We start from the raw sequence: 12,150 nt of genomic DNA on the forward strand, positions 1-12,150 counted from the left end.
GTGTATGAATAAGAGTGTATGAATAAGATTTATTCATGTATTTTATTATATAAAAATGGGAGCCATTACCTCCCTGCTTGGCACTCAGCATCAAGGGTTGGAATTGGGGGTTGAATCACCAAAATGATTCCCGGGCACGGCCACCGCTGCTGCTCACTGCTCCCCTCACCTCCCTGGGGGTGATCAAGGGTGATGGTTCAAATGCAGAGAATAATTTCGCCACACCTAGTGTGTGTGTGTGACAATCATTGGCACTTTAAATGAACTTTTAATGATGTTATTCATATTATTCAGATTGAAAAGCTTAAGGGGCCGCATGTGGCCCCCGGACGTTCATTTGCCCAGGTCTGTGCTAAGGTGATCTCTAGAAGTGGTCCACACTCCATGTCAGTAGGTGGCGGTAATGCACACCAGAAGGTTGCTTGCCAACCTGCTATAAAAACAAAAGAAGAAGAAGAAGATCCACACTTCCGGGTGGTGATGACGTCGCGTCGTGACGTCATATTTCAAAATGGCAGAGCCCGCGGAAAGACCCCCTGGAGTCGACTCCATTTCCCAAGAAAAGATGTCAACAGCGCGACTTGTAACAATTATAAGGCCGAAGAGGGTTATTTGAACACACACCATTCAATTATTATAAATGAAAGTCACGTTTTTTAACCGCTCCGGTCTCGTCCCAGCGGAAGTGACGCTAGCACGTCATCAGAATACAACAGGTTGCTAACTAACACGCCTCCTATCATGTCAGCGCTGTTATTTGTTCCAATGTCATTCATTCCTTCTCATTTAGATCAACACGACGAGAGAGACATTCTGCCGCTAGACGAAGGTCACCGAGCAGCGACGAAGTTTGCATTTTCGGTAGGTGAGTGTTCAATTGTCCTCCGAGAAAAGTTGCATGAAGTCATTCTATTACACAGGTGAAAGTCATACACACATAATATGCTGGAAAAGTCCATTCATGTCAGCAATTAACTTCAAATGTCAAACTCATTTGTGATGTTAAAGGGAAAACAATACTTAACTGTGCTTAAATGTATTTATATTATTCAAATGTGAATTATGCTGTATAATAGACTGTATTTATGTTATTGACATGTGAATAATGCTGTATAATCAGTGTTGGGACTAACGCGTTACAAAGTAACTAGTAGTCTAACGCGTTATTTTTATATTCAGTAACTCAGTTACCGTTACTACATGATGCGTTACTGCGTTATTTTATGTCATTTCTTATGTAGTATCGGCTAAAAACAGAAGATCTGAGTGTGTTTTATTGGAGAGTTGCAGTGTCGTCCTTCTGAATGATTCCCGGGCGCGGCGCCGCTGCTGCCCACTGCTCCCCAAGGGGATGGGTCAAATGCAGAGGACAAATTTCACCACGCCTAGTGTGTGTGTGTGACAATCATTGGTACTTTAACTTGAACTTAACTTAATTCTTCCTGTGTCACAACGGGGACAAGAGAAGAGGCGCTGTGTGTGTGTGTGTGTGTGTGTGTGTGTGTGTGTGTGTGTGTGTGTGTGTGTGTGTGTGTGTGTGTGGAGAGGGGTGGGGGGGGGGGGCGTGTCTGTGTTTACTTACAAGACATCATGGTGGAGCTGAAGCCGAGTTTCTTAACATGGAGATATTCTAGACTGACCATGTGTCTTCTTTTGCGGGGCTGTCCGGGCGGAGTTTCTTAAATGCCTCAAATGTCCGGCAGGGTTGCGTATATTTTCAATGTACGTTCAGGGTTAAGATGGGGTTAAAAACAAAACTAATTGTGCACACGCAGTAGCATTCGTGAGGGAGGGACAGAGAGAGCGAGGGAGTGGATTGATTGATTGAGACTTTTATTAATAGATTGCACAGTACAGTACATATTCCGTACAATTGACCACTAAATGGTAACACCCGAATAAGTTTTTCAACTTGTTTAAATCGGGGTCCACATTAATCCATTTATTTCAAACTGTCATTGCTCAAAACATAATATTGAATCAAAATCAATGTTATTATGAATTATTGACCTATCCAAGGTTCCCATTACTTCACATCAAATATTCCACTTTGAAAAATATTTTTGGTGGAAGATTTTGCATATTTTGTGTGTTTGCCATTAAAAACATAGTTTTGTTTGACAAAAAAGGGCGGAAAACAAACAGACAAAAAAACAACATAACTAAAACATTTTGAAATGAGGGATAGATCTGAAGTTGATGTAGACTCCAGAGATTTAAGCGTTAAATATAAAATGTTTGTATGCCCTGGCACACCATTATCATCATTTCATGACCCAAGCAAAACACTTTTTACACTTTTATACTGAAATAAATACACCTACAACTTATTCAATAAAAACATAGAAAAAACTACCAGCAGCGGTAAAGTTTAGATCCATGAAGGAAAGAAGAAAGTGAATGAATGTTTATAACTGAATACATTTACATATGTATACAAATTTGTTTTCTTTCTTTATTATTTTTTTTAATGAATTAAGTAACGTTTATGACAACCTTTTTCCAAAACACAATATATAATGTGAGATATAACAGGATAATGCATACGTTTATCTTTTTTGTTGTCAAAACGCTTACCAAAAAGTGGGACCCCAAAAATTTACTGTAGGACCCCATTTTTATGACTTGATGGGGTCCCTGGGACCCCATTTTGACAATTCCTAGCGCTGATCAACAGATTGTATTATTCTCCAGTGCAATAACAGTACTTAAATGAAGGCTTAAAGGGCATTAATGGTAGCTTTAAAAAAAGAAGAAGAAAAAAACAAGTAACTAAATAGTTACTTTTCACAATAACGCATTACTTTTTGGTGTAAGTAACTGAGTTAGTAACTGAGTTGCTTTTGAAATAAAGTAACTAGTAACTGTAACTAGTTACTGGTTTTCAGTAACTAACCCAACACTGTGTATAATAGACTGTATTTATATTATTCACAAGTGAATAATGCTGTATAATAGACTGTATTTATATTATTCACATGTAAAAAATACCTTAGTGTTTATTTTTATTGTGAGCGAACTGTGGTGCTGAATTTCCCCGAGGGATCAATAAAGTACTTTCTATTCTATTGTATTCTATTCTAAAAACATCCAAATCCATTGCTATTCTTTATATAAAGTAAGACACATGCTGAATAAGAAATATCTGCACATGATTCCTTGAGTAATTCGATTACAAAATACATTCGAGGAATTGTTGCTGCCTCGAGGTGTCGTACATATTTTTTTTTACGGCATTTTGCCTGGTTCACTAAACAGTAGTCAAAGCTCACGTTTCGCACAGACTGTTTAGGTGTTGCACAGCGTGTTTACGTCACAGATCATCCCCCCCTTGCACTGCACGACACCGCTCTTTTAAGTACGCTCCAGTTTAGAAAACGTTTAAACGGCACCGTATGATAATCATCAAAAACGCACGAGAGACAAGAACACATAGGGCTGTGAGCGCACCTGTTTTTATTAGCACATACACATTTTTAGCTGTGCGTGTCAGCCTTCAATAATGAAAACAGGCGTTTAGGAAATAAGACGATTAGGCCAACCACAATAATTGAGGGCACATCTTAACGTGTATAATTAAACAAAATTATGATTTATTCGATTAATCGATCAGGATATTCGATAGAATACTCGATTACTAAAATATTCGATAGCTGCAGCTGTAGTTATATTATTCTTTTATTTTTCCATATCTAACATACTGTGTTGAACTTTGGGGAAATGTTTATAGAACAAACACAGGCTCAATAATTCAACTTGAAAAAAGGGTCATTAGAATAATACACAAGGCTGGCTACGATGAACCTACCAATCCATTATTCGTAAGTTCTAATGTAGAGGTGTCAAACTCATTTTAGATCGGGGGCCACATGGACAAAAATCTACTCCCAAGTGGGCCGGACTGGTAAAATCAAGGCACGATAACTTAAAAATAAAGACAACTTCAGATTGTTTGTTTTTTTCTTTGTTAAAAATAGAGCAAGCACATTCTGAAAATGTACAAATCATAATGTTGTTTTTTTTTTTTTTACACTTACATGTTGCGGTTAATGGTATTCTACCTTTATTTGTCGATATGTATACTTTCTGATTAAATGATGTGATAATGTTCATCAGTCAACTCATTGGTGTTCATTTTTAATCTATTAAGATCAAATAATAATATGTTATTTAAATGGAGGCTTCTCACATGATGAGATAACTTCTGGAAATGACTGGCTCATAAGGGTCAAAGGTATAAATGTGTGTGTCCAAGTTAAAGGAAAAGGCAGGCTGTCTTCTTCTAATGGATTTATTACAATCTTTACAAGCTGGGTAACGTTTGCTGTGGTCTGGAACAACATGGCGCACAAACAACTATCAGAAATGCAGCCAATATTACGTACAGATAATGTGTCATGAGACATGCAAATATAAATGAAATGCACAGAGGACATAAGTAAAGGAAATTAAATGAGCTCAAATATTCCTACAAACGAGTCATAATGATGCAATATGTACATACAGCTAGCTTAAATAGCATGTTAGCATTGATTAGCTTGCAGTCATGCTCTGACCAAATATGCCCGATTAGCACTCCAACAAGTCAATAACATCAACAAAGCTCACCTTTTGTGCATTCGCGCACAGCGTAGAACGTTTGGTGGACAAAATGAGACAAAGAAGAAGTGGCATAAAACACGTCTTTCTGTGGCAGCGTCGGAGAGAGTTGTACATGTAAACAAACAACAATGAGTTCAAGGATCGCTGAAATTAGTAGGACAAAACAGTGCTTGCTAAATCCTCTCATCAGTGAAGCATGTTTAACATAAACAGTGGGACTTCTAACAATTAGGAAGGTTTGTGTCATGTTTGTTCTCCTACAGAAAATATATTCAAATAAAAATGTTCTTCATCTTTTTCCATTTTCACACATCTCTGAAAGAGGTCCAGGGAGCCACGAGGGCGGTGCTAAAGAGACGCGGGTTGCTGACCCCCGGCCTACACCCTAGACTGGCCGCCAGTTCATCACAGGACACATGAACAAGCCTTCGCCCTCAAATCAGAGAAGTATTCATTTACTCTAACATGATTTTTATTCAGTTCAATGCATTTATTGTCATTGTCATAGTGAATAACACACACACTGCATAGTAACCATGTATCAAAAATGCGTTAGGTGGTGCAATCCTGACCCATGAAACGCGTAAACACAAAGGGTGCCACGAACGATGCACAAAATTCACAGTCTGGTATGGATCGGTACTTGAGCGGCGCCGTTCGATACATTTTTTCAATACCCAAAAGAGGGAAATGTTCATGCCTTTTTTTTAACTTGTAGTTTATTGAAATTGTCGTTGTCCACGACAGAAAACGGTCGGCAAGGCGAGTTTATTTACAGAGCACAGTTCGTACTACAGGCAGGCCAGTCTAGTACCCGCACTCTTTTACTACGAAGCCACGCTGTTGTAACACGTGCAGAATGTGGCTCGGCGATATCTTACTGAAATAAGCAGGGGCGGCCATGAAAAAGACGTCGCTTGGATGGCAACTTTTGTTGCTCCAAAACCTGTATGTACCTTTCAGCATTAATGGTGCCTTCACAAACGTGTAAGTTACCCACTAATACACCCCCATATCATCAATCTTTATTGCAGACCTTAAAGGCCTACTGAAATGAATTTTTTTTATTTAAACGGGGATAGCAGATCTATTCTATGTGTCATACTTGATCATTTCGCGATATTGCCATATTTTTGCTGAAAGGATTTAGTATAGAACAACGACGATAAAGATTGCAACTTTTGGTATCTGATAAAAAAAAGGCTTGCACCTACCGGAAGTAGCGTGACGTAGTCAGTTGAACATATACGCAAAGTTCCCTATTGTTTACAATGATGGCCGCATGAAGTGAGAGAGATTCGGACCGAGAAAGCGACAATTTCCCCATTAATTTGAGCGAGGATGAAAGATTTGTGGATGAGTAAAGTGCAAGTGAAGGACTAGTGGGGAGTTGAAGCTATTCAGATAGGGAAGATGCTGTGAGAGCCGGGGGTGACCTGATATTCAGCTGGGAATGACTACAACAGTAAATAAACACAAGACATATATATACTCTATTAGCCACAACACAACCAGGCTTATATTTAATATGCCACAAATTAATCCTGCATAAAAACACCTGCGTGTTTGTTATGCTAGCTCCTAGCTCCTCTGCTAGCTCCTAGCTCCATAGAACACGCCAATACAATTCAAACACCTGATCAACACACACAATCACTCAGCCCAAAAGACCGTTTACCTAACCCAAGGTTCATAAAGCTTATATATTTTTAAAAAGTTACGTACGTGACGCGCACATACGGTCAAGTTATCGAATGTTTAGCAGCCAAGGCTGCATACTCACGGTACCTGATATTCAGCTGGGAATGACTACAACAGTAAATAAACACAAGACATATATATACTCTATTAGCCACAACACAACCAGGCTTATATTTAATATGCCACAAATTAATCCTGCATAATAACACCTGCGTGTTTGTTATGCTAGCTCCTAGCTCCTCTGCTAGCTCCTAGCTCCATAGAACACGCCAATACAATTCAAACACCCGATCAACACACACAATCACTCAGCCCAAAAGACCGTTCACCTAACCCAAGGTTCATAAAGCTTATATATTTTTAAAAAGTTACGTACGTGACGCGCACTTACGGTACGGTACGTGTTATGCTAGCTCCTAGCTCCTCTGCTAGCTCCTAGCTCCATAGAACACGCCAATACAATTCAAACACATGATCAACACACACAATCACTCAGCCCAAAAGACCGTTCACCTAACCCAAGGTTCATAAAGCTTATATATTTTAAAAAAGTTACGTACATACGCAAAAAAAAGCCAAAGCTGCATACTCACAGTAGCACGTCTGCGTCTTTGTCATCCAAATCAAAGTAATCCTGGTAAGAGTCTGTGTTGTCCCAGTTCTCTACAGGCGTCTGTGTATCCAAATCAAAAGTCCTCCTGGTTAGAGTCTCTGTTATCCGAGTTCTTCCATCTTGACTGCATCTTTCGGGAATGTAAACAAAGAAGCGCCGGCTGTGTACTGTTGTGGCTGACTACGTTCGAAAAATACGTCCATTTCGCACCGACAACTTTCTTCTTTGCTTGCTTGGCTTCCTTCTCCATAATGCAATGAACATGATTGAAACAGATTCACGAACACAGATGTCCAGAATACTGTGGAATTATGAAATGAAAACAGAGCGTTTTCGTATCGGCTTCAATGTGGAAGGCATACCCGTGTTCGTCGGGCTACGTCACGCGCATACGTCATCCTCAGAGGCGTTTCGAACCGGAAGTTTAGCGGCAAATTTAAAATGTCACTTTATAAGTTAACCCGGCCGTATTGGCATGTGTTATAATGTTAAGATTTCATCATTGATATATAAACTATCAGACTGCGTGGTCGGTAGTAGTGGGTTTCAGTAGGCCTTTAAGATCCATTTAAACATATAAAAACAGAATATAATACATTAAAAAACAAAACAATAAAAACATACATTAAAAACAAAACAAAACAAGTTTTCCATACAATTACAGACGCTGGGTTTTCAACTTTGCGCCTAGAACAATCCGGATGGTTCTTTTCCTCTTTGGACCGGAGGACACGACGTCCACAGTTTCCAAAAACAATTTGAAATGTGGACTTGTCAGACCACAGAACACTTTTCCAGTTTGCATCAGTACATCTTAGATGAGCTCGGGCCGAGCGAAGCCGGCGGCGTTTCTGGGTGTTGTTGATAAATGGCATTCGCTTTGCATTGTAGAGTTTTAACTTGCACTTACAGATGTAGCGACCAACTGTAGTTACTGACAGTGGTTTTCTGAAGTGTTCCTGAGTCCATGTGGTGATATCCTTTACACACTGATGTCGCTTTTTGATGCAGTACCAACACAAATACAACTTTGAAACTACGTGCTTTCTGAGAAGATTACCGTAGTAACTAGTATATCATGCAAAAGCGCAGATTCCAACCAATCAGTCCATCTTAGATGAGCTCGGGCCGAGCGAAGCCAGCGGCGTTTCTGGGTGTTGTTGCATTTATCAACAACACCCAGAAACGCAGAGTTTTGAGGACGAAAATGAATTGATACCATTTTAGAATAAGGCTGTAACATAGCAAAATGTGGCAAAAAATGAAGCGCTGTGAATACTTTCCGGATGCAGTGTACAGTATAAAGGGCAGATCAATAGAAGTGATAATTAGACGTTGCAGTTCATGGGTGGGATGTGAGAGAGGGTCGCTGCCTGAGGATACAGACGAGCTGTTGGTAAGTTGTCCTGGCACGTATAGACCTGTTCCTTCTACCTGAGGGCCGCAGGTGAGGAGCAGGGTGTTGTTGGTCACGCAGGATGCTGTGCACTCGCCTCAGACAGCAGGTAGTGTAGACTGTGGCCATCTCTGGAAGACTTGATTTTTTTTTCAGCTCTTTTAATCACCGATTAGAGAGTCTGCTGTCATGGCACACTTATAAAAGCTCACTCTTACACTAGGAAGCGGAGTCATTCATTGCGCTTTACCTGACACATGAAACGTGACAAATACGATCGCTGAGATGAAACGGATCAGGCCCGTGAACAGGTTCTATCCGGATGAATTTGCTAAGTATACAAATGAGCTGAAATTTTTCTATGAAAGAAACTGCTGTTTTAAATGTGTCCACTAGATGTGGCAATGGCAATTCTTTGTATCTTTGTAGATGATGCTACATACAGTATGTACAAAAAAAATAAAACACATGATGTTAGTGCAACAGTCGAAGAAAATTAACAAACTACATAAATAACATCCTGTAATTTGATTTTGATTTTTTTTTTTTTATCTTGTTAGATTGAAAATGAACACCAATGAGTTGACTGATGAACATTATCACGTAATTTATTCAGAAAGTATAAATAACGACAATTAAAGGTAGAACACTATTAACTGCAACATGTACCCGGTAAGTGTAAAAAAACAACATGATTTGTTTATTTTTGAGAAATTCTATTTTTAAACAAAGAAAACAATCTGAAGTTGTCTTTATTTTTAAGTTATCGTGCCGTGATTTTACCAGTCCGGCCCACTTGGGAGTAGATTTTTCTCAATGTGGCCCCCGATCTAAAATGAGTTTGACACCTCTGGCCTAGATAAATTGGTAAACATCCTCACAAATATTGATATAAAGCATTACCGTATTTTCCGGACCATAGGGCACACCGGATTATAAGGAGCACTGCCGATGAATGGTCTATTTTTGATCTTTTTTTTCATATATAAGGCGCACCGGATTATAAGGCGCATTAAAGGAGTCATAATATATATATTTTTTTCTAAATGTAAAAGACTTCCTTGGGGTCTACATAACATGTAATGGTGGTTCTTTGCTCAAAATGTTGCATAGATGATGTTTTACACATCATCTTCAAGCCGCTTCCGGGTGCGCCGTTTTGTGGGCGGTCTTATTTACGTGGCTCACCTTCGGCAGCGTCTTCTCCCCGTCATCTTTGTTGTGAAGTGTCAAAAGATGGAGCTAACTGTTTTAATGACATTCAGACTTTACTTCAATCAATAACGGAGCAGCATTTCCTCATCCAGAAACAACAACACCAGAAATGTGTCCCGTGAAAAACCGTCCGACCAGAACTCTAATAACTAAAGTTCCTTGGGTGAATAATGGTAACTCACTACACCGGTATGTTTTAGGGCTTTCATGGCGAGTTTACTGACTGAAATAAGTAATAACTTTACACTGCTTTTTATTAGAAATGGCAACAGCAGAGGATGGATGTCCCATAACAAGAAGGTGGAGAAAAAGAAGAAGCTTATCGACTACGGTGTCGGCACGGACTACAAAGGCGGACCTGCACAAATTTTCAGGTACCAGAAGGTAAGAAAAGTTTCTTTTGCATAATATTGCGAAACAAAACACCAGAAAATATGTCTTACCTTATACACACACCATAATAATACTCCTATGTTGAAGCACAGTACAATCCATCAAGCGGTGCAGTTTCATAGCTGACCAAAGTCCTACTAAAACATTTTGATAGATTTTTGAGCGCCGTGTGTAATGTTCTATATTTTCAATGGAGCATATACAATGTTGGTGTTGTTTACTTGAGTCATATTGCGGTCTACACGAAATAAAATCAAATCAATAATGGAGCAGCATCTCCTCATCCGGAAACAACCACACCGGAAATGTGTCCCGTGAAAAACCGTTCAACCGGAACTCTCTAATAACTAAACTTCCTTGGGTGAATAATGTAAACTCACTACACCGGTATGTTTTAGCGCTTTCATGGCAAGTTTACTGACAGATATAAGTGAGAACTTGACACTACTTTATATTAGAAATGGCAACAGCGGAGGATGAATGTCACATAACAAGAAGATAGAGAAAAAGAAGAAGCTTATTAACTACAAAGGCGGACACACAATTTTTCAGGACTCACGCAGATCCCAAATACAGATCAGCAGGTACCAGAAGTTAAGAAAAGTTGCATAATATTGCGAAACAAAACGCCAGATAATGTCTTACCTTATACACACACCATAATAATAGTCGTATGTTTAATGCGCCGACAATCCTTCAAGCGGTGCGGCTTCATAGCTGACCAAAGTCGTGCTAAAACATTTTGATAGATTTTTGAGCGCCGTGTCTAATGTTGTATATTTTCAACGGAACATTTAAAATGTTGCTGTTGTTTACTTAAAACCCATCATAGTGCAGGCTACACGTATCTCTTATGTTTGACTGCCATCTACTGCTCACACTTATAATTACACCATGTACCAAATAAAATAGCCTCGAGGTGGGTAAGCTCAACCAAACTTGTTCATTACATTAGGCGCAACTGTGTAAGGCGCACTGAGAAATAAAAAAGGATTTTAAATGCGCCTTATAGTCCGGAAATTACGGTAAACGCATTGGCCAAAAAGTGCATTGTGTGTCCTCGGCGCAATCTATTTTACATTGTTGAAATGTCGGCAAAGCAAATGTGAGTATGTGAAGAACGAACCTGGAGTGAAACAGCGCACAATTCAACGTCAAGTTCGGTCTCGATACCTTTCATCTTTACCATGGAAAAAAGGACGTACGCCAGGTTTTTGTGCATAAGCACAACATAACACGAGGCCCCTGCTGAATTGGGATCTGGTCACCCTTAGATATAGAGCAGTGGGAAAAGTGGAAGTGTGCCTGCTAACTCTCACATGCTGTGTGATTTGATAATAACATAAAAAAAGTCCACAATCCAATTTCACAGTGTGATGTTCAGTCAAAGGTCGTGCACTTTGGATCCTATTAAAAGTTCAAATGGACCGAGAGCACCCTCGCATAATGTAGGTGCACGGTGGTGATGATGGCGGTGGCAAATTAATATGTACAGTACAGTACATTATTACCTTTTTAACACTAAATTACAAAAAAAAAATGTTTTGCTAAAATGTCGTAAGGGGGGACCCTTACAAAAAATTCCAAAAAACGGACTTGCTTCAGCAGCACAATTCTGGTGCTGTAGTTGTAGGAGATGTCTAAAAAAGGTCATCAGGAGTCCCGACAAATCCCGAAATTGGCAGAAAATGCTTTTTTTGGGAAACCTTTTTTTCGCAAAAAGAAATTCCAAAAAACGGACTTGCTTCAGCAGCACAATTCTGGTGCTGTAGTTGTAGGAGATGTCTCAAAACGTCATCAGGAGTCCTGACTAAACCCGTAAATGTAAGAAAATGTATATTTTACGAAAAAAAAAATTTTTGTGCTAAAATGTCGTAAAAAAAATTCAAAAAAACCGACTTGCTTCAGCAGCACAATTCTGGTGCCGTAGTTGTAGGAGATGTCTCAAAACGTCATCAGGAGTCCCGATTAAACCTGTAAATGTAAGAAAATACATATTTTACGGAAACTTTTTTTTTTTTCCTAAAATGTCGTAAAAAAAATTTAAAAAAAACGACTTGCTTCAGCAGCACAATTCTGGTGCTGTAGTTGTAGGAGATGTCTCAAAACGTCATCAGGAGTCCCGACTAAACCCGTAAATGTAAGAAAATGTAAGAAAATGCATATTTTACGAAAAAATGTTTTTGCTAAAATGTCGTAAGGGGGGACCCTTGCAAAAAATTCCAAAAAA

At 39.2% G+C, this 12,150-nt stretch overlaps 1 long non-coding RNA gene across 4 annotated transcripts; it reads left to right on the plus strand.

The window, feature by feature from the left end:
- Positions 1-333: 333 nt before the first annotated feature.
- Positions 334-10,467, plus strand: LOC133632935 (uncharacterized). 4 transcript variants are annotated; one of them, XR_009821738.1, is made up of 4 exons: positions 334-716; positions 791-865; positions 4,925-5,049; positions 9,620-10,467. It is a non-coding gene; the product is annotated as an uncharacterized LOC133632935 (long non-coding RNA). The 4 variants fall into 4 exon arrangements; XR_009821739.1 differs by having other exon boundaries at positions 791-861; XR_009821737.1 differs by lacking the exon at positions 334-716 and having other exon boundaries at positions 726-865.
- The last annotated feature ends 1,683 nt before the right edge of the window (positions 10,468-12,150 follow it).

Source organism: Entelurus aequoreus, linkage group LG17 (genome assembly GCF_033978785.1).
Source record: "Entelurus aequoreus isolate RoL-2023_Sb linkage group LG17, RoL_Eaeq_v1.1, whole genome shotgun sequence".
Taxonomy (NCBI): Eukaryota; Metazoa; Chordata; class Actinopteri; order Syngnathiformes; family Syngnathidae; genus Entelurus; species Entelurus aequoreus.